The following is a 24154-nucleotide window of genomic DNA, read 5'->3' as shown; positions in this document are numbered from 1 at the left end:
ACCAACAGAAGCAAGACCCTTCTCTCTGTCTTCTCCTCTCACTGTTGGCAACTCTACCTCTCAAAATAAATAAATAAAATCTTTAAAAAATTTACACATCAGCAGGAAATCAGAATTAGGTGACTCCCTATTGTGACTTCAAATGTATCCCCACTGTAGTAAGGGAGGGCTGGCACCAAATAACTTACGTAATTCAGAGGGACTGAGATTCAAGTTGGCTTCCTGATTTTTATTTGCCTTTAATTCTTTATACCCTTGACTTCAGACTTTTAGACTATCAAGGTGTCCCTACTCATCGGAGGTTAGAGGTTGTGCACAAAACTCCTCCCCTTTTTGCTCTCTCTTTCTTTTCTTACTCTCTCTTGGTCACTTGGTCATTTTCACCTTTAGTTTACCTCACCTCTCTTTCTTTTTTGAGATTCACTTATTTATTTGAAATGTAGAGTTACAGAGAGGCAGAGGCAGAAAGGGAGGGAGGGAGGGAGGGAGGAGAGAGAGAGAGAGAGAGAGAGAGAGAGAGAGAGAGAGAATCTTCCATCCATTGGTTTACTAAGTGGCTGCAACAGCCGGAGCTGGGTAGATCTGAAGCCAGGAGCCAGGAGCTTCTTTCGGGTCCTCCATGTGGGTGCCGGGGTCCAGGGACTTGGACCATCTTCTGCTGCTTTCCCAGGAGCATTAGCAGGGAGCTGGATTGGAAGAGGAGCAGCCAGGACTCCAATTGGCACCAATATGGGATGCCGGCACTGCAGGCAGCGGCTTTACCAGATATGCCACAGCGCTGGCCCCAGACCTCCCTTTTTTTTTTTTTAAATAACAGTAAGAAGTGTAATTTATGTGGTATACAGTTTGCCTGGTTAAAGCCTACATTTCTATGACTGTTAGTGCATTCAGACTTGGGCAACTTCAATTATAATAAATTTTAAAGCACTTTCATCACCCCCCATCCCAGATAATTCTTGGCTATCACAATTAGCTGATTTCCTGTTCAGTTTCAGTCACTGGCGATCGCTGTTTCATTTTCTGCTTCTATAAATTTGTCTGTTCTCAACATCGCATGTGTTATAGTTTAAATAGTTTTGGTTTCCTGTGTGTGTGCAGACGTTTCAACTTCCAAGTCATAGGTCAGTGGTACTAAAAGGGTGGAAACAATTCAATTGTTGTGGTTAGGAGGCAGGTCTAGTGGAAGGTCTTAGGTCACTGGGGTGTGCTCAGGAAGGTAATTCTTGTGAGAGGATTGGTATAACCTGAGACAAGCCCTGCCTCTCTGTCTCTCTACTTCCTGGCTAGCCAATCCTTCCTTGGCACTTCATCCACCATTGTCATCTGTGACCCTCACTAGGTGCCAAACCAACGGGGCTACTTGATCTTGGACTTGAACCTGGAAAACTGTGAGCTAAATAAATCTTTCTTCTCAATAAAATTAATTTCTTCATGCAGTGTTTGTGCTGACAAAAAGCTGACTATACAGATAGGAGTGTGATCCCTATAATACAGGCTTCACTCTCTTTGGTGGAGCCTCCCTTCTTCTATCTCTGGGTCAGCCCAGGTCAGGTTTTTCCTAAACTAGGCAGGATTAGGGATGGGAAGAGCTTCTAATCCTATTTTAGGAAACATCTGAAAGGTAATCACACCCTCTGGATAACATCCTTTTGGAAGTTCTTTCAGTCGGCTTTACTAAAAGGCCTCATATATTACCCTCACCTCAGGAAGTTTCTGGACCCAGGGAAGATAATGGAGGCACAAGAGGAAAAAGTAAAATCTTTGTGCCATTGAAATGATTATTTTTGGGGCCTGTGTTGTGGTACAGCAGGTAAAGCTGCAGCCTATGATGCTGGCATCCCATATTGGTGCTTATTCTTGTCCCAGCTGCTTTACTTCTGATCCAGCTCCCTGCTAACAGCCTGGGAAAGCAGTAGAAGATGGCCCAAGTGCTTGAGTCCCAGTATCCACATCAGAAACTAAGATGAAGCTCCTGACTCCTGGCTACGGCCTGGTCCAGGCCTGGACATTGTAGCCATTTGGGGAGTGAACCAGAGGATGACAGATCTCTCTCTCTCTCTCTTTCTTGCTGTCTCTCTGTAACTGCACCAACACCCACCCCATCTTAATTTTGGAAGTGGGTTTCTTACAGTCAGCGCATAGTAGACTCATTTTTCCATCCACTGTGACAATCTATTTTTATTGGTTTATGTAGACCATTAATGCTTAACATGATTATTGACATAGTTTGACTACTAGCTACCATATTTTTACTGTTTTCTATTATTTAATTATCCTTGTTTTTTATGTGTTCTTTTTGTGTTCCACATTTTTCTGCTTTTGGAGGTTTTTAAAGATTTTATTTATTTATTTTAGAGGTAGAGTTACAGACAGAGGAGAGAGAAAGAGAGGTCTTCCATCCACTGGTTCACTCCCCGGATGGTCGCAGAGGCTGGAGCTGCACTGATTCAAAGGCAGGAGCCAGGAGCTTCTTCTGGGTCTCCTATGTGGGTGCAGAGGCCCAAGCATTTGGGCCATCTTCGATAGGCCACAGCAGAGAGCTGGATAGAGAAAGGAGCAGCTGGGATTTGAACGGGTGCCTATATAGGATTCCAGTGCCGCAGGCGGAGGCTTAGCCCACTACGCAATGGCCCTGAGCTTTTTGGGGATTTAATGAAGCATTGCATGTGATTCTATTTCTTTCTCCTTTTATATCAATATCAATGACACTTTTAAAAATGTTTTTGTGGGTAGGCATTGTGGTGTATCAGGTTAATCTGCCATTTGGGATTCCTGCATTCCATATTGCAGTGTCTGGTGTGAGTCCCTGCTACTCTGCTTCAGATTCAGCTTCCCGGTAATGCACCTGGGAGACAGCAGTTGACGGCTGAGTACTTGAGTCCCTGCTGTTCATGTGGAAGATCAGGATGGAACTTTTGGTTTCTGGCTTTGACCTGGTCCAGTCCTGGCTGTTTTGACCATTTGAGTGAACCAGCAGTTGAAAGATCTCTCTCTCTCTGTCTCTCCCTCTCTTTCTCTCTCTCTCTCCCTCTCTGTTTGGGTCTCTCTGTCTTTCTGGATCAGGAACTCTATCTGGGTCTCATGAATGCCAGGGACCCAAGTCCTTGAGTCAACATCTACTGTCTCCCAGGATATGTGTTAGCACGGAGCTGGATCAGAAGTGAAGAAGGGGCCGGTACTGTGGTGTAGTGGGTAAAGCTGCCACCTGCAGTGTGGACATCCCATATAGACACTGGTTCAAGTCCCAGCCGCTCCACTTCTGATCCAGCTCTTTGTTATGGCCTGGGAAGGCAGTAGAACATGGGCCAAGTGCTTTGGCCCCTGCACCCATGTGGGAGACCTGGAAGAAGCTCCTGGATCCTGGCTTTGGATTGGCCCAGCTCTGCCTGTTGTAGCCATTTGGGGGAGTGAACCATTGGATGGAAGATCTCTCTCTCTCTCTCTGTCTCTCTCTCTCTGTCTCTCTCTGCCTCTCTGTAATTCTGCCTTTCAAATAAATAAATAAATCTTAAAAAAAAAAAAAAAGAAAGAATGAAATGAAGAAACCAGGCTTCAAACCAGGCACTCCAATATGGAATGTGGATGTCCCAAGGAGCACTTAAGCACTGTGTCCAATGCCTGCCTCCCTTTTCTTCCATATTTACTGAGAAACTGAACTCCTGAAAGTGAATTTCCAAAAGTGTGGGGCCCTCAATGAGTTTTAACACACTAGGCCTCCTGAATTTTGTTGATTACAGTTTCGGTGTTTCTACACTGGTACTGATTCCTGTGGCGATATCTGCCAATGGGTTTTGGTTCTGGCAAGTTGTAATTCCCTGTATCTGTCTGTCTCTCCAATTTGGGGGACAACAGTGTGCCTTATTACCTGACTTCTCTCATGGATTTAAAAACACTTGCTGGTTGTTCAGTTTGCTCAGTGTTTATTTCTTACTAGGAGAGTTCTGTACATGTGGAACTAGAACTGAAAGTCCCTGCTGAAACTATTTCCTAGAAACAAATTTCTGACTAGAGCTAAGCCACAGAAAAACAAGGCTATATTCCAGTGCTGGTACTTGGAATTCTTCTTTATTCGGTGTGTGTATATTTAGCTTCCTCCAGGTTGCTTATTGTGGTTCATAAAATTGCACTGGTTACCATAAATATAATCAACAAACTCCAGGAGTTAGAGAGTGGAAAGCTAGAAAGAAATAATTCCTATGATTTGAGTAAGAAAAAGTTGTCCCAAACCTGATCTGAGTGATGTAAGTCATAATATCCTTTTAGGAGAAAATGTTATTCCTGATTAATTCTTAAATAATTTCCTTACAAACTTTAAAAGATGAAAATTTGTGGCCGGCACTGCAGCTCAATAGGCTAATCCTATGCCTGCGGCGCCGGCACACCGGGTTCTAGTCCCGGTCGGGATGCCGGATTCTGTCCCGGTTGCCCCTCTTCCAGTCCAGCTCTCTGCTGTGGCCCAGGAGGGCAGTGGATGGCCCAAGTGCTTGGGCCCTGCACCCGCATGGGAGACCAGGAGAAGCACCTGGCTCCTGGCTTCAGATCAGCGTGGTGCGCTGGCCGCGGTACGATGGCCGCAGCAGCCATTATGGGGTGAACCAATGGAAAAGGAAGACCTTTCTCTCTGTCTCTCTCTCTCTCACTATCCACTCTGCCTGTCAAAAAAAAAAAAAAGAAAATTTGGGAAGTTAAGATTTGCCACCTATATAGCTGTCAGTTAACAGTGCAATGATCTTTAAAGAAATATTCTTTTCTTTTAATATCTGGTTCAATAATAATTATCTATCTCTTCTTTTAAATTATAAAATTTCTTACCAAGAAAGACTCTTTAAATTTACCTGCTCTCTTAGGTCTTTTCCTAGGACTAAGGCTATCATGAAACTTTGACAAATGCTCATAACTAAATTGGTTAATAAGCTCTTTAACACTGCAATAGAAATTATTAAGCATTGTGATGGAAAGTAGCACAAGGAAGTGTGAGCACTGGAATTTCAGAAGTATGAGTGGGATGGGGTGTGGTTGGAAAAGAATTCCTCCAAAGTCGAATTTCATTGAATACATACAGGTGCTCCTCCACTTCCAGTGGGGTTCCCTCCTGATAAATCCATCATAAGTTGAAAACACTGCTAAGTCAAAAGAGTCTTTAATATACCTAACTTACTGGGCCAGCGCCACGGCTCAATAGGCTAATCCTCCGCCCTGGGTTCTAGTCCCGGTTGGGGCGCCGGATTCTGTCCAGGTTGCCCCTCTTTCAGGCCAGCTCTCTGCTATGGCCCGGGAGTGCAGCGGAAGATGGCCCAAGTGCTTGGGCCCTACACCCCATGGGAGACCAGGAGAAGCACCTGGCTCCTGCCATTGGATCAGCGAGGTGCGCTGGCCGCAGCGGCCATTGGGGGGTGAACCAAAGGAAAAGGAAGAACTTTCTCTCTGTCTCTCTTTCTCACTGTCCACTCTGCCTGTCAAAAAAAAAAAAATATATATATATATCTAACCTACTGAACATCTTCTTTTAGCCTAGCTTACCTTAAATGGATTCAGAACGCTTACATTTGCATACAAGTTGGACAACATCATTGAACACAAAGACAATTTTAGAATACAGTGTTGAATATCTCATAAATTGTGGAACACCTGCACCCAGAAAATGGTGGCAACATAGCACCTGGCAGTGTCAGTTATCTTCCCTCGAGGTCAATCACGTGGTTGACTGGGGGCTGCACTTGCTGCTGTGGTTGCCCGGCATCCACAGAGGGGATAGATGGCACCACGTATCTCTAGCCTGGGAAAAGAGCCAAATTCAACATTCGAAGGGTAGTTTCCACTGAATGCATATTGCTTTTGCCACATTGTAAAGTTGATGAATCACAGGTGGGAGCTGCCTCTTGGACAGAATGAGTAGAACAAAGAGGGGATGGAGTGGGAGGATTCTGAGAGGGGCAGCAGAGCAAAGGAACTACAAGAAGAAGAGCACTGCCTGTGTGGCCAGCCTGAGCCCACCCTGCTGGTGCCCCTGGGGCCTGAGAGCTCTCCTGTTCTCCAGCACTGCACCTCACCTGCCTGCTTCTGCACCTCTTACCTGAGGACTCTCATGGAAAATGCTGGTCAAAAGCATGGGAGGAAGGACACCCCAACAGCAGCCTTCAACAACGACTGGTACAGGTGATAGGTAAATACCCCAGCTCCTTCTCCCCACCGAGGGGAGAATTCTGAGTCGGTTTTACAATGTTTCCCAGCATTGTCCCAGAGATGTCAGCTTGAAACACACTGCTCCAGTGGGCACTGACTTCTTTGTCCTGTGTCTTTTCCCTACTCCCTACCAGTGTTCTCTGAGCTTCTAAAATAAAAGCACCTGCCCTCCAGTCCTTGTCAATGCTCTTAGCAACCCAGACTGTTGCAAGCAGCAGAGCAACAAAATGCACTTGGGTACAAAGAGGCAAAAAGCAAGGTTGGGCCAGAATATCTGGGATCCTGACATGCAAGATTTATCACTTAAAAATACGAGGCACTCAGTTAAATTTAATTTCAGATAAGCATTAACAATTTCTTAGTATAAGTACATCCCAGGCAATAATTTGGATATTCTTATACTAAAAAGTGTTCATTGTCTATCTGAAATTTAAATTTAATGCAACATTTATATTTAAATGGCAACCCTACAAAAACTAGAAACCAGGGCTTTCTCTGCAGGACAGTTTGGTGTGGAACATGGGGTTGAGCAAAGCTAGGGAGATCCATGAGGAGGTCTTAGCACTACCCAGAGAGGAAGCCTGTGCCTGGGGCAGCCTGGAGCCGCGCGAAGTAGGCAGAAGGCATAAAGACATATGGAAAGCTGTCTGCACCGCTCAGACAAGCTGCAAGGGCAACAAACTCTCTCACTGGATAGCATGAGAAGAGGATGCCAAAAATGAATTCACGGTGTCTCGACAGGGTCCCAAGTCCATTTAGAGAGAGAGAGACACCAAACTCAACAGCACAGGATCCCCCATCTCTGCAATATGCTCTCATTCAGAGAGGGTAGCACAGATCCCGACACCCAACAGCTAGCCCCCGAATCACGCGGCGGGAGTGGCCTTGGCCCTGCACACATCTGAGTGGCTCTGGTGACCTGAGTTACAATGGGCTCAGCACAGCTCTGCTCCCAGAGGAGCCCCTGCCCACTGTGAAGGGCAAACATATTTGATTAATTTGCATGACAAGAGGCAGAAAGAAAAAAGCACATTCTCTTGTAGCTTATTTTCTCTGTCTATTTTTTTTTCCTGAGATGGATGTTGGGTTATAGGATAACCCACAGCCACGATGCCTGAATTCCTCAGGGTGCTAGCACCAAAAATCCATTCTCATTGTGGAGATGAAACAGGAAGCACGTTCCGAGTCGCATGGCCTTCTCTGTGTGAAGAGCTCTTCAGTTTCATTTCAACTTCCATGAAGAAAATTCTATTCCTGTGGGAACCCACTTCAAAAACAACACATTAGAAAAGAAAGAAGAAAAATGAAACTCATTATCCCATGGAAGGTTCTCTCTTCTGTTTTGTCCTTTCTTCAATTTGTAAAACACGCACCAAAGAGCATTAGGGAACATAATTTGAATTGCTTTATTCCAAAGTCAAAGTGTTGAAAGAAAAAAAGTGATGCACCGAAATGAATGCAGGTCTTCTCTCATTTTCCAACAACTGAATCTGATTGCTACTTTCATTTTTGAAGCTCTGTTAGTCTCTTCCCTCAAACTAAGCTGTCAATACTTGCATCAGGCACTAAAAAGGAATTTCTGTGAGTGAAAATCACATACACACATAGGTGCCACGTGTGACCGTGTAAGCTGAGCTGTGGGTCACAGGTCCTGCAGCTCTGCAGTGGTCAAGCTGGCCACCCCCAGGTCATGAGCTTCCTTTATGCCAGGGATGGGGACCAGCGGGCCCATGAGCCATATAAGGCCTGCAAAATCATTTGATCTGGCCCTACCGAGGCAACTACAGCTGGGACTCGAAGTTCAATAAACTTACAGCAGCCTAAGTTTTAAGTTGTTAATTCTGTATGGCCAATGGGTGATGTTACAAATATCCAACTGGCCCTTGCAGAAGAAACTTCCCACCCCTGCCAAGGTTTTTGATTATTTGCTTATTGTGTATAATAATAATAACCCCATGGATGGATGGTTCTCTTCCCACTGGACAGTTGTAAAAACTGAGGCTCAGAAAGGTTAAAGAATTTTCTCAGTCACATAGTTGCTAAGCAAGTGTCGCAATTTATATTTCCCCAAAATTCATATGTTGAAGTCCTAACCCCCATCCCCACCCCCTCAGAATGCAGCTGAATTGGAAGACAGGTCTTTGAAAGTGGTGACCAAATCAAAATTAAGTGAGTAGAATGGATTCCAATCAACTGGACTGGTATCCTTATAAGAGAGAGAGAGACAGAGATTACCCACACAGAGGCAAGACTGTGTGAAAACACAAGAGGACAACCTTCTTCAAGCCAGGAAGGGAGGCCTCAGGAGAAGCCAACTTTGCCAGCAGCCTGCTTGTGGACTTCTGGTCTACAGAGTTCATGTTGTTTATGCCTCTCGACCTTGGGTACTTTGTTACGGGAGCCATAGCAAAAGAATTACAGTGACAACATCAGAATTTTCACTTAGTCCACGAGTCTCCAAAAGTCATGCTTTTTCCATCAAGATATCAATTCTGGGAGGAAATGAGTTTAAGGAAAAATTAATTTTACTTACTATACCATATCCAGAGACCAACTAGGGGTAGATTCTAGGATAGGAGGGCACAGTGGCAGAAGGTTCTAGGAAGTAACAATTAAAACCCCGAAGAGCAGGTAGGAGCCTTGTTCTTCTAAGTAACCAGTTTATTGAAGTCAGACTCCAGATTATGACCAATCTCAGAAGCAAGATCCAGTCCTCCTCATGTACCCCAGCACAAGAGACTGGACAAAGGGTGTGTGGGAATCCAGTTCTTTTCTAAGGCACCCAGTCTCCAGTCAGTTCCCCAGATACAGTCCTAGAGACCTGATGGCTAAAAGGTCAGGCTCCTGTCCTGGTATAGCAAGGATCTGCTAGGATGGGAGCAGGGGAGAGGAAGGAGAACAGCAGGGGAGAGGTAGGAGGACAGCAGGGGAGAGGTAGGAGAACAGCAGGGGAGAGGTAGGAGAACAGAGGGAAACTTTCCAGTTCTTCCTTTCTAAGGACTAACCCTTTCAGTTTCCTACTAGGGATGAGTACTCTGACAACAGCCCTGCCCAGATAGTGAGCGGATAACAGCATTAGTCATATCTACTCCTTTCGTAAGGTCTTATAATATCTGCTACATTTCGGGGCTTCAGTATCCATGGCATGGGTCCCTATAACCTGTGTGGCCTTCTATTATGGGATTCCTAAGAAGGACACCCTGAGCCAGGGCCTGATACCCATGTGTCCTTAGCCAGCCCTCAAAGCTGGAGCTCATTCCATTGTTTTGAACTTTCATGTGAACTCATGTCTCTTGGTCCCACTTGGCTCAGAATCTAATGGGCTTTTCCCAAGTGCTCTAAGAACTACATAGTCAGCTTCATATTTCCTAGGTCAGGCCTCCCTGAATCCCCCAGCATAGTAAAAACAGATGCTGCTCCTCTATGCCCAGACTGCGACTTGCTGACATGACTGCCAACCCTTTCCGGAGCTCCAAGATAAATGAATGTTGTTGTCCGAATGTGTCCCCAGATCCACGGGTTGATTCTCTACCCCTCTTGAGACCCAGTTTGGAGGTAAGGCCTTCATGCAACTGAAGTCAAGTAAGGTGGTAAGGGTAGGGTCCTGATCCGATAGGATTAGTCCTTGGGAAGAAAGCGACTCTAACCAGAGAGTTGGCTCACTCTCTCTCCACCTGAGAGGACATGGTGAGAAGGTAGCCATCTGCAAGCCAGGAAGAGGCCTCAGCACAGACTGAGCCCTGCCAGGTCTCTGTCTTGTATTTTCCACCCACAGGAACTGTGGGAAAATGCATATCTGTTGTTTAAGTCACAGTTTGTGGCATTTTGTCAAGTCAGTCCGAGCAGACCAAGATAATAGATGAGGAAAGCACATGTCTTTCTCCGCCTTTTCCAAGGAAAAATGTAAAAATAACACTGGCTTCCCTGTGTATTATGGGCTACTTTACGAAAGGGTTTCACAGGGAAAGGAAAGTGATTGGCACAATGTCACATTCAGAGTCAAAGTCTGAACTTGTCCGGCAGGCATTTGTTCTAGCATTTAGGACATAAGTTAAAGACACCCACGCCCAATGATAGAGCACGTGAGTTTGAGTCCCAGCTCCGTTCCAGATTCCAGCTTCCTGATAATGAGCACCCTTGCCTCCCATGTGGGAGAACTGGATTGAGCTGCTGGCTTCTGGCTTAGCCCCAGCTCCACTGCAGCCATTGTAGGCATTTGGAGATTGAACCACAGGAAGGGAGCTCTTTGTCAGTCTCTATCTCTCTGCCTCTCAAATGAATTAAAATTAATGTCTGAAAGTCTGAACTTAGACCCAAATCACCATTCTTTGTACCACACTAAGCTGCTGTCCTAACAGTCAACCTTCAGGGCATGATGCCATCTGGTGAGGTTTCACTGCCTTCACACAAGCATCCGGAGGGTATCTAAAGGGGAATTGTTAGCCGGATTCTCTAGCCTCAAGAGGACAGATTGGTTTCATCTTGTAAGCCAAAGATGATTGCTTGGCAGTGGCTGCCAACTTCCATCTTGACAAGGATTCTGAGGTCATGCTAAGAAAAATACCCAGATTAACCAGCAGTGTCTACTGCAGGCCCAGGGAGTGGGCTGCGAAGCATGTGAACCTGAGGTCACTGATGCTTCCTCAACTTGAGGAAGCTCAAGAATGAACAAAGGAGCCTTCCTGTGTGAGGAAGAAAATGCTATAAACAAGGTTGGCCAAAAAAAAATTTTTTTTCCAGAATTCTTTTGTGATTTACTTCTCTCTATTTTCTCAGTATTCATTCTTGATGTGGAAAGTTGGGGTCTCAAAATTAAACTCTAAAAGAAATTCTATACCTAAAGCTTTATCCGGAAGATAATGAGTATCTGAGGAATGAGGTCTTCAAGATTGTACAGAAAGTGTGGAAGCAGATTTCATAAAGGAGACTGATAATAAGGGGGGAAATTGATTCTTAGGAACATTCCTAGCGACTGTTCCAAGGCTGCGGAGCAATCGGACATACATAATCAGTGAGCGTACAACTGTGATTACAGTGGGCTAGATCCAGAGCCATAATAATACTACTATAATTACATGTCAGCAGTTAGGCCTCAAATGCTTTTTTTAGAAAAAAAATGCACTACAAGTTTTACAGGAATAGCTTCAAGATAACAAGAGACTTGGGAATCACAGTAAAAACTTTGGGGGCTAAAGTGGCATTTTTGCCCCTTGTTACTCCTCCACCTAAACCTCAAAAACAAAAGCTTACTGCACAGGAGACTAAACTGCAAAGCATATTTGGCTTATTATTATTATTTGTTATTTGGAAAGCCTGATAGAAAGACAAATAACCTTCCATCCACTGGTTCATCCTCCAGTGTAGGCTGGGTGAGGTCAAAACCAGGAGCCAGGAACTCAATCCAGAAATCCTACATGGGCAGCAAAGACCCAAACACTTGAGCCATCACTTGCTGCCTCCCAAAGTAGGAAGCTGGAATTGGAAGCAGAGAAAGAACCTGAAACTCGACACTCTGGAGATTTAAGTGTCCCAAGGGACATCTTAACTGCAAATGTCCACTGCCATATTCAGTTCTTCATCATTCAGTCCTGCATAAACTAGAAGCCATGTGTTCAAAACAGACACTTGCTAAAAATTACTTAAGACATGAAATGGTTTAAATAAGACCAACCAATTTGGCATTACTTACTAACAGACACCACATAACCATTTTCTTACCTAAAACATATTAAAAGTTACTTTCTTTTACAAAAATGATGAAACATTTTTAAAAGTTAGAGAAACCAGAAATAAATAAAGGAAGGCATTTTAGATAATATTCCAAAATGCTTTAATTTCTCATGTTGGTTTTTAAGGAGTTATGATTCTTGAAGCTAATGCTTTTTCCATTAATTTGGAAAAGTAATTTTCCTAATCGTTTTGCCTGAGGCTTCCTCTACCTGGATGCTATGACTGGATGCTCTCTACTAACATCGATATTCCTGAGAAAAGCTTTCTGGCAAAATTAAAGTGCAGTTGAAATTCTAATACAGCTCTTTGTAAAATGAGGATGGTAACTAAATTATAAAATGACACATAGAAAAACTGAGCCAGTGTCCAACAAAAACATTCAAATTTCATGTAAAATCTAAGTGAGAACAATCCAAATCCACTGCTATCTCAGTGATACTCACTTTCAATAAAAATATGATAGTTTATTTTCATTTTATTAAGTGCTTATTTCCAAATCAATGATTGGTTACTAAAATATTCTTTATTTTATAACAGGGCTCAAAGGAGATAAGAGAAAATTAATCTGAGTTATGAAAATATACAAAGACCTTAAATGTAATTCTTTTTGAAAATGTCATAGAATTGGATACAAAATATTCTGTGGAACTTAAAGTGGAAGCATTGAATATCTGGTACAAGTTACTGGACAAAGGGTGATGATAATTTCAGTGCTCCTGACTCTCAGATGCTGGGACTCGAGTGTCCTCGGGGACCCCTTCCTGTGGAATGTGGGAGAGATGGACCTGACCTTTGCTTAGTGAAAGCTCTGAGCCAGCCTCAAGTTTTCCACAAACACAAGGTGTAAGCACAGAGCTCTGCTTCTTAAGGTCATTTCAACCTCCTTCCATCTAAGTTCCAGTGTCAACTCGGATGCAAAACATCTCCCTTCTTGAGTTGAATACAATTTCTGTTCACACACATTGTGAAAGTGGGCAGAACTTTTGGAGGATTTGGCAGGTGATGGGAGAGGCAGGGACTTACGCTGCAGCTCACAGGTTACCCAGATGAACATTCTTCACCTTCATTCTGTTGCCATCCTCTCTTCCCTCCTTCTCCCCATGGAAATTCCTTCCCAACCGCAGGTGATCCTGCACACCCCTGCCTGCCTTCTCTCTCTTCCTGCCCTTTTTGCCTCAAGGGGCAAATGTTGCTCTCATCTCCAGTCATGGTTTCTCTAACAAGATGCTCAGCAAGATGTCATATAAGGCTGAATGTAAAGGATCTGAAAAGATCTTTTCCAAAAGAGAATATCTCCTTTCAAAAGGGTTTGGCCAACATAAATAATTCATGATTGTTACAGATAGAACAATAAAATCTCTTCTTACAGGACTGAGTTTATCGATTTAATCACACAGCCATACATGAAACCATATGTTGTACTGGAGTTTATTGCTTTTTAGGATACAGATATTTTTCCCATTCTTGCAGTTTGTGCAAATTCTTCACATTTGACGTGGATGTTTTTGTAATCAATAGAGCCATTGTTGAGCAATCTAACAGTTTTCAAAGCACATGAAGTTCGTATCTTTCTAACTGGTTTGAAGGATAGTACTTTTTAAATACAATTAGGCCACTTTTACTGAATCTTTATTCCATGCCTAACAAAAACTTATTTCTGTTCTCTAAAAGGTAATCTCCTAATTTATTGCTGTTTTAAGTGACCTGTTAGCCTTATTTACGATGACATTCAACACTTAGAATTGGAGGCTGTGCTGAGAAATAATGACGACAGCTGGGTTAAATTTCATTGCCTATTTTTTGTAACCAATTCTCTTGGGCGATCTTTCTAAACAATTGATATTAACATTGCTTAAAGCTGTTTCAGGAATCTTCTCCAAATCTTCCCCAAACAGTTTTATGTTGTCTAACATGAAACTATTCAAAGAATGTCCTATAACATGAGATTTGAATTAAAGGTTGCCATCTTTTTGGAAGTAATAAATGCTTTGTAGAAAAAAAAATAAATTCTCACCTTATATTTTAGCACACAGGCAAATAAAATGTCTCTTTCTTCATAGAAAGAATTTGGTGCCAGCTGTTAAAACTTTCTTTGGTACATGTATTTAAATTTCAGTCAGCCTGCTGCATCTACAAGTTCTGCAGCCGAAGATTCAAACAACCAAGGACTGAAATACTCAGTGGGAAAATATTCAGAAACCAAAACTGCATCTGTACTGAACATGTACAGACTTTTTTTTCCCAGTCATTATTCCCAAAGCAATGCAGTGAAATAATTATTTACATAGCATTTACATTGAATTAGATACCCTCATAAGTAATCTAGAGGTAACTTAAAGTGCACGGGAAGATGTGTGCAAGTTAGATGCAAGCACCATGCCATTTTATATAAAGAACCTGAGCATCCTTGTTTCTTTTTTTAAGATTTTATTCATTTATTTGAGAGGTAGAGTCACAGACAGTGAGAGGGGGAGACAGAGAGAAAAGTATACCATCCACTAGTTAACTCCTCAAATGGCCGCAACGGCCAGAGCTATGCCGATCCGAAGCCATGAGACAGTTTCTTCTTCCTGGTCTCCCACGTGGGTGCAGGAGCCCGAGCACTTGAGTCATCCTCCACTACTTTCCCAGGCCACAGCAGAGAGCTGGATTGGAAGAGGAGCAGCCGAGACCAGAACCAGAGCCCGTATGGGATGCTGGTGCCCCAGGCGGAGCATTAACCTACTGCATACTGCACCACAGCACCAGCCCCCCCCCCCCTTTTTTTTATTAGATACCCAAGCACCTGGGCCATCCTCTGCTGCCCTCCCGGGCCACAGCAGAGAGCTAAACCGGAAGAACAGCAACCGGGACAGAACCCGGGGCCCCAACCGGGACTAGAATCTGGGGTGCCGGCGCCGCAGGCAGAGGATTAGCCAAGTGAGCCATGGCACCAGTTGGGGTTTTTTAACATTGAAAAATACCAAAGAGTTTGCTTATTCTGTCTTCATTCGGTAATGGTAAGACCTGAGCAAGCCTCTTGGTTCCTACAAAAAATCAGAGCTGGAGGACACCAGAATGGCAACTTGCTTGTGTAACCAGCACTCTTCTCACAGACCAGAATGCCCAGATTTTCAGCGCGCTCTTCCCATCAGCCTGAGCCCAAACAGGCTCAAGGCCAATTGATTAGTGCACTTTAAGAAGTGCGGGCACCAGAAATGGCCCAAACCGATTTAATCAGCACAGTAGATGATGCCATATGAGCAATCAAATCTGCAGAAGGTCCTTTGTTGGGATAGATCAAATCAAGCAGAAATACTAACTTAAACTTCGTGATTAGAATGGGTCTTGATTTGTAAAAACAAAAACAAATGTAAAAGTCCATTGGTTACCCTCCCTATGTCTGTAGCTACCCTAGGACTCATCAGAGATGAAAGGCTCTCAATTCCAACTGCAAAGTGAACGTTCCTTGAGTGAACAGCTGCCACATCACTAGCATAAATCTTTTCTTCCTTTCTTTTCTTCTTTTTTTGTGGACCGCAGAGTTAACTGTCTTTCCATTGACTTTGCATATTTCACTGTAAAAATATTCACTTTATTGGGCAGGTGCTGTGTTGTAGAAAGTTAAACCTCCCCTTGCTGTGCCAGCATCCCATATGGGCACAGGTTTGAGTCCTGGCTGCTCTGCTTCCAATCCAGCTCCCTGCAAATGTGCCTGGGAAAACAGTGGAAGATGGCTCAAAAGGTTGGGCCTCTGCACCAACATGGGAGACCTGGAGAAAGCTCTTTGCTTCGACCTGGCTCAGCCCTGGCCATTGAGGCCATTTGGGGAGTGAATTAGCAGACAGAAGATCTCTCTCTCTCTCTCTGCCTTTCAAATAAATAAATAAATATTTTTAAAAAATTCTTCTTTATTTATTTACTTGGAAGTCAATGTTTCAGAGACAGAGAGTCAGAGAGAGGGAGATCTTTTGTCTGCTGGTTCATTTCCTGAATTATCACAACAGCCAAGGTTGGACCAGGCTGAATATAAAAACCTAGAACTCCATCTGAGTCTCCTATATGGTTGCCAGGGGCCCAAGCACTTTGGCCATCTGCCACTTCTTTTCCAGGTACAACAGCAGGTAACTGGATTGGTAGCAGGATCAGCATGTGCTCATAAGGAGTGCTGTCATCACAGGCAGTGGCTTAATCTGATGCATCACTGCCTTAATCTTCACTCTCCACTGTCAATAAGCAATCTTACTCCTTTGATTTTCCCATCTCTTTAGGCCAAAGTGTAGGTTCCTAAGAAAATACTACCATTCGGGGCTGGTGCCATGGCACACTAGGTTAATCCTCTGCCTGCGGCACTGGCATCCCATATGGACGCCGGTTCTAGTCCCAGTTGCCCCTCTTCTAGTCCAGCTCTCTGCTGTGGCCCGGGGAGGCAGTGGAGGATGGCCCAAGTGCTGGGCCCCTGCATGAGCATGGGAGACCAGGAAGAAGCACCAGGCTCCTGGCTTCGGACTGGCACAGCTCTGGCCATTGCAGCCATCTGGGGAGTGAACCAGAGGAAGGAATACCTTTCTCTCTACTCTCTCTGACTGTGGCTCTACCTGTCAAATAAATAAATAAAAATCTTAAAAAGAAAAACTACCATTCCTTCCAAAATAATGGGGCACTAGTTTCTGCATGAGAATCTGTGCACTCATTTCATCCTTTTTAGAAAGAATTCTTCTGTAAACTTTTATTTCTCTTTACTGCTTAAAGTCTAAGAAATCTAGACCAACTTAAGAATGTCCAAATGGGGCTAATGCTGTGGCACAGTGCTTGCAAAAAGTGGCCACCTGCAGTGCCAGCGTCCAATATGGGCATGGCTTCTAGTCCTGGTTGCTCTACTTCTAATCCAGCTCTTTGTTAGTGGCCTGGGAAAGCAGTGGAAGATGACCTAAGTGCTTGGGTCCCTTCACCCATGTAGGAGAACTGGCTCTGGGCTTCCGACCTGCCCAGCTCCAGCCATTGTGACCATTTGGGGAGTGAACCAGCAGATGGAAGATCCCTCTCTCTCCCTCTCTCTGTCTCTGCCTCTCTGTAACTCAGCTTTTCAAATAAACAAATAAATCTTTAAAAAAGACATTAAATCTTGGGCCGGCGCCGCGGCTCACTAGGCTAATCCTCCGCCTAGCGGCGCCGGCACACCGGGTTCTAGTCCCGGTCGGGGCGCCGGATTCTGTCCCGGTTGCCCCTCTTCCAGGCCAGCCCTCTGCTGTGGCCAGGGAGTGCAGTGGAGGATGGCCCAGGTGCTTGGGCCCTGCACCCCATGGGAGACCAGGAAAAGCACCTGGCTCCTGGCTCCTGCCATCGGATCAGCGCGGTGCGCCGGCCGCAGCGCGCCGGCCGCGGCGGCCATTGGAGGGTGAACCAACGGCAAAGGAAGACCTTTCTCTCTGTCTCTCTCTCTCACTGTCCACTCTGCCTGTCAAAAAAATAAAAAAAAAAAAAAAAAAAAAAAAAAAGACATTAAATCTTGAAACATATGGCTTTGAATATCAGTAGGTTAGTAGAAAATAGGTCTTCATAAGTATTTCTGTGAATGCCTATTTGTTTCCACATTTTTAGATTCAATACTAATTTCTCCCTTAATCTCTTCATTGTTAAGCTCAAATGGAATTCTAGCATATCAACCACTTATGCAGTTCATTTTTGTTTGTTTTTATTTGTTTTTCTTCTACAGTAAACCAAAGGAAAAAAACCAAGAGAGCGTATTTCAGAAGTTTCCATACTTCCTGAGAGAATCCAGCATCACAGTAATCATTAAGTGCCCTGAAAAAAAAACAACAACAACAACAACAACAACAAAAAACCACAGATCTAAGAAACATTCACTCTGCCTATTTGTGAATTGGGCCTGTTTCCATGGCATTGCAAAATTTTAATAATTCATGGAGGCCATCTCTACCAATTCTGATTAATTATTCATTCACAAATTCTTAATGAGCATCTCCACTCTGCATCAAGCTCTCTATTAGGTACCAGCCATACAAAACAGAACAATGAAGTTTATTGAATTAGTGTCTCAAATCTACAAAATTTTTCATTGACATTTAACATTAATAAAGGTTGCGAGAAAATAAATATATTTTACAGAGAAGATACAAAATTAGACTATACTCAGAATGTGAATTAATTATATATTGTTTTTCTTTGCTTTTTTTTTTAATAGGGGAGTGGTTGTGGACTGAGTACTTTGTCCCACAGGGCTCCTTTTTTTTCTTTTTTTAAAGATTCATTTATTTATTTGAAAGGCAGAGTTACAGAGAAGCAGAGGCAGAGAGAGAGAGAGAGGTCTTCCATCCACTGGTTTACTTCCCAGATTGCTGCAACAGCTGGAGTTGTACTGATCCGAAGCCAGGAGCCAAGAGCTTCTTCAGAGTCTCCCTCCCACACAGGTACAGAGGCCTAAGGACTTGGGCCATCTTCCACTGCTTTCCCAGGCCATAGCAGAGAGCTGGATGGAAAGTGGAGCAGCCAGGACTCAAACCAGCGCCCACAGGGGATGCTGGCACTGCAGGCAGCAGCTTTACCCACTACAGCACCGCGCCACACCCCCTCCCTCTTTTTTTTTTTTTTTTTAAAGATTTATTTATTTATTTATTTGAAAGGTAGAGTTGCAGAGAGGGAGAGGCAGAGGCAGAGGCAGAGGCAGAGTAAGAGAAGTCTTCCATTTGCTGGTTCAATTCCCAAATGGCTGCAACAGCCAGAGCTGGGCAGATCTGAAGCCAGGAGCTTCTTCTGGGTCTCCCATTTGGGTGCAGGGACCCAGGCACTTGGACAATCTTCCTCTGCTTTCCCAAGGAGCATTAGCATTATCAGGGAGCTAGATGGGAAGCCAAGCAGCTGGGACTCCAACAGGGGCCCATATGGATGCCAGCACTGCAGGCGGTGACCCAACTGGCTATACCACATATTGTTTTTATTTTTATTTATACATTCCTTTACTTATCATTGCTGTGTTTACTTAAAATATTTACCATTTATTAGTATCCAACACTTTTATCACTCTCTGATCAATGTTAGGATATTACTTTTTTTTCCGATTTTATTCAGGACAGAAGGATTTATTAGCATTTATGAAATCCTGATCACTGAGTTAAACACTGTTAGAGAAAACGAGTCACAGTCACTGCCCTCAAGAACTTCTTATATTCTTGGGGTGATAACTACTCAAGCAGCTGATGCAGTGGCACAGCAGATTAAGCTGCAGCCCACAGCCCTAGAATCCCATATAGCCTTTCGTTCAAGTCTTGGCTGCTTCACTTCCAGTCCAGCTCCTGGCTAATGCACCTGGGAAAGCAGCGGAAAATGGCCCAAGTTCCTGGGCCCCTGACACCCACGTGGGAGACCGGTTGAAGCTCCGCTCCTGGCTTTGGCCTGGCCCAGCCCCAGTAGTTGCGGCCATCTGGGGAGTGAATGAGCAGATGGAAGATCTCTCTGTCTCTCTCTCTGTGTGTCTGTCTCCCTTCTCTCTCTCTGTATCTCTCCCTTTTAAATAAAAAATCTTTTTAAAAAATGGCAGGCTGAACATTCATATTTATTTATTAATTTGACAAAACCATAAACCATTGCTGAAAATAGACAGACATATAGCTATTATAGATAAGAAACAGTAAACTCTCCCACAATTGCTATATGGTGAAGAAGTAATTCCTACCAAAATTTCAACAGGCTTTGTGTTATTTTTCATCGTGACAGATAAGAATTGTAATGTGGTGTACAAGCTGATGCCCTGATCTGTGTATACTCAGTGAAACAAGCACCACACTCAGCCTAATTATCTTTTCCTTCCTTTCCTTCCCTTTTGTAGTGAGAACACTTAAGGTTCCGTGGCAAAGTTCAAGTTTACAACACACTATTGTTACCTGCAGTCAACAAGTTGTATTTTAGCTCTCCAGAATACACTCTTCTTGCATAACAAAAACTTTGTACTCTTTGATCAACATCTCTCCATTTTCTACTACTTCCTCACCCTTAACAACTACCATTCTACCCTGTGCTTCCATGAGTTTGACTATTTTAGATTCTACATACACAAGAGACTGCGCAGTATTTGTCTTTCTGTGTCTAGCTTACTTCACTTAGCATAATGTCCTCCCCATTCACCCATACTGTCACAGACAGCAGGATTTTCTAAGTTGGAGTAATATTTCCCATTTTCTCTATCCATTCATCTACAGGTTGGAATTTTGGTTGTTTTGATATCTTGCTGTGGTAAATAATGGTGCAATCAACATGAGAATGCAGATATTTTTTGAGTTACTGATTTCATTTCCTTTACTACATACCCTTAAGTGGGGACTGCAATTATATGTCAACAAATTGAATAACTGAGAACAAATGAATACATTCCTAGAAATATAACCTATCATTTTTCAATTAAAAAGAAACATAAACCCTGAACAGATCAATAACAAATAAGGAGGTTCAATCAGTAATCAAAAAACTCTTAGCAAGGAAAAGTCTCAAACCAGGTGTCTTCATGGGTGAATTCTATCAAACATTCAAAGAAGAATTAATGCCAATCATAAGCTTCTCAAAAAAAAATAGAATATAGCAGACTTTTTGATATTCATTTCATGAGACTAAATCATCCTGATACTATATCTGAATAAAGACACCACAAGAAAACTAAAATTTCTTTTTTTTTTAAGATTTTATTTACTTATTTGAGAGGTAGAGTTACAGACAGTGAGAGGGAGAGACAGAAAGGTCTTCCTTTCTGTTGGTTCACTCCCCAAATGGCCGCAACGGCTGGAGCTGTGCCAATCTGAAGCCAGGAGCCAGGAGCTTCCTCCTGGACTCCCATGCAGGTGCAGGGGCCCAAGGAGTTGGGCCATCCTCCACTGCCTTCCCGGGCCACAGCAGAGAGCTGGATTGGAAGAGGAGCAACCGGGACTGGAACTGGCGCCCATATGGGATGCTGGTACCGCAGGTGGAGGATTAACCAAGTGAGTCATGGTGCCAGCCCTGAAAACTACAATTTCTAATGAACATATATGCTAACACTTTCAGTAAAATACTAGCAAGCTGAATTCCTTAACACAATACAAGGATAATACACAATCACCAAGTAGAATTTATCCTGGGATGCAAAGATGATTTAACAAACACAAATCAATCAAAATAGTATATATAGTACACTACACTAACAGAATGAAAGATGAAACCACACAATCATCTCAATGATGTAGAAAAGTGCCTGAAAAAAACCAACATTCAGTTATGATAAAAGCTCTTCATAAAATTGATATGGAATGAACCTATCTCAGCGCACTAAAGACCAGTTATGAAAGACTCACAGCTAACATTATAATCTTCGGGGGAAAAACCAGAACATTTTCTCTAAACCCTGGTACAAAGCAAGGATGCCAACTCCTGCTACTTCTACTCAACATGGTACTACAAGTCCTGGATAGAACAGTTAGAGAACACAAAGAAATACAAGGCATACAAATTAGAAGAGAAGAAGTAAAATTATCTCTATTTGCAGATGACATGATCATACCCCCTAAATAGTCAGTAATGACAAAAAACATGTCAGAACTAATAAATGAATTCAGTTAAGCTGCAGGAAACAAAATCAACATACAAAAATCAATGGTGTTTCTGTACATTAACAAAGAATAATCTAAAAATGAAATTCAGAAGACAATATAATTTACAATAGCAACAACAATAATAAAATTCTTAGCAATAAAAATAAAAGAGAAGAAAGGTGTGTATATTGAAAACTATAAAACATTGATAAGGAAAACTAAAGAAAACACATATAAGTGGAAAGACACTCTATGTTCATGAAGTATTTAATATCTATATGAATTAATATCTATACTACTATTAATATCTATAATAATTAATATCTATACTACTATGTTAAAATATCTATACTACTCAAAGTCATCCACAGATTCAATGCAATCCATACCAAAATTGCAATGGCCTTCTTTACAGAAGTAGAAAAAACAATCCTAAAATTTACATGGAACCACAAAAAACCCGGAAGACAAAAGCCATCTTGTACTATAAGAGACCTACAGGTGTCACATTTAAAGCTACAATAGGCAACAGTATGGGGCTGACTTAAATATAGTTCAGCAGAACAAAAATAGAGCCCAGAAATCAATCCATGCATTTATGATAACTGATTTTGACAAGGGTGTCAAGAACACATACTGAGGAAAGAACAGTTTCATCTATAAAGGGTGCTGGAAAAACTCACAATATCCATATGTAAAAGAATAAAAGTGGGCTATTATCTCACAGGAAAAGGAAAACACGGGAAAAAGGCTTCTTGATATTGGTCTTGATATCAATTATTTGGTTATGACATCAAAAGCACAGGCAACAAAGACAAAGTTAGATAAATGGGTTTGCATAAAATAAAAAAACTTTTAGCATAGCAACAGAGTTAAAAAGCGACCTAGAGGGGCCAGCGCTGTGGCTCAATAGGCTAATCCTCCGCCTGCGGTGCCGGCACCCCGGGTTCTACTCCTGGTCGGGGCGCCGGATTGTGTCCCGGTTGCCCCTCTTCCAGGCCAGCTCTCTGCTATGGCCCGGGAGTGCAGTGGAGGATGGCCCAAGTCCTTGGGCCCTGCACCCACATGGGTGACAAGGAGGAAGCACCTGGCTCCTGGCTTCAGATCAGTGCAACGCACCGGCTGCAGTGCGCTGGCCGCGGCGGCCATTGGAGGGTGAACCACCTGCAAAAGGAAGACCTTTCTCTCTGTCTCTCTCTTTCTCACTGTCCACTCTGCCTGTCAAAAAAAAAAAAAAATTGTGACCTATAGGAAAAAATATTTTCAAGCCATATATCTTTTTTTTTTTTTTGACAGGCAGAGTGGACAGTGAGAAAGAGAGAGACAGAGAGAAAGGTCTTCCTTTTGCAGGTGGTTCACCCTCCAATGGCTGGTGCGCAGCGGCCGGCGCACCGCGCTGATCCGATGGCAGGAGCCAGGTACTTATCCTGGTCTCCCATGGGGTGCAGGGCCCAAGCACTTGGGCCATCCTCCACTGCACTCCCTGGCCAAGCAGAGAGCTGTCCTGGAAGAGGGGCAACCGGGACAGAATCCAGTGCCCCGACCGGGACTAGAACCCGGTGTGCCAGCGCTGCAAGGCGGAGGATTAGCCTAGTGAGCCACGGCGCCGGCCCTTCAAGCCATATATCTAATAAAAGCTTAATAGTCAAAATATATAAGAAATCTAATCAGCTCAGTAGCAAAATAGTAAGTAACACAATTAAAAAATGATCAAAGGACCTGAAGAGACGTTTCTCAAAAGACAATATATGGGGCCGATGTGTGGCATAGTGGATAAAGCCACTGCCTGCTGTGCTGGCATCCCATATGGGCACGGGTTCCATTCCTGGCTACTCTACTTCTAAGCCAGCTCTTAGCTAACGTGCCTTGGAAAGCAACAGAAGATGGTCTAAATCCTTGGGCCCCTGCACCCATGTGGGAGAGCAGGATGGAGTTCCTGGCTTCAGCCTGACCTAGCCCTGGTCACGGCGGCAATTTGGGGAGTGAACCAGTAGACAGAAGATCTCTTTCTTTGCCTCTACCTTTCCTTCTCTTTAACTCTGACTTTCAAATAAATAAATAAATCTTAAAAAAAAAAAGAAGATAAGCAAACAGCCAACAGGTATATGCAAAGGTGTTCAAAATCACTTATCATCAGAAAAATGAAAATTAGAGCTGATTTATGAAAAACAGGATGGGATTTCCTCAAAAAATTAAAAATAGATCTATGAACTTTTTAATGGTACAATGCTATTAGAAAATGCCATTGTACATTGGTATAACTCATGAAATAAATTACATGTATGGTCATATCCCTGTACTAATATCTCACTTATTATGAATAAAAACAGCAATTTTAAATGGATGAAAAAATTTAAAGCTCAATTAGGAAATATGTTCTAATATTTTCTTGTCACATTCCACTGGATCCATTTACATAGCAACTAAAGGGAGTGCACAATACCTTGAAGAACATTGAAACTCTTAACCAATGTTGAATGCATTTGACCTTAGAATTTAACTTTTTTTTTTTTTTTTGACAGGCAGAGTGGACAGTGAGAGAGAGAGAGACAGTGAGAAAGGTCTTCCTTTGCCGTTGGTTCACCCTCCAATGGCTGCCGCGGCCGGCGCGCCGCGCTGATCCGATGGCAGGAGCCAGGAGCCAGGTGCTTTTCCTGGTCTCCCATGGGGTGCAGGGCCCAAGCACT

The sequence above is a fragment of the Oryctolagus cuniculus genome, chromosome 4 (genome assembly GCF_964237555.1).
Source record: "Oryctolagus cuniculus chromosome 4, mOryCun1.1, whole genome shotgun sequence".
Lineage (NCBI taxonomy): Eukaryota > Metazoa > Chordata > Mammalia > Lagomorpha > Leporidae > Oryctolagus > Oryctolagus cuniculus.
This window is presented reverse-complemented; position numbering follows the sequence as displayed.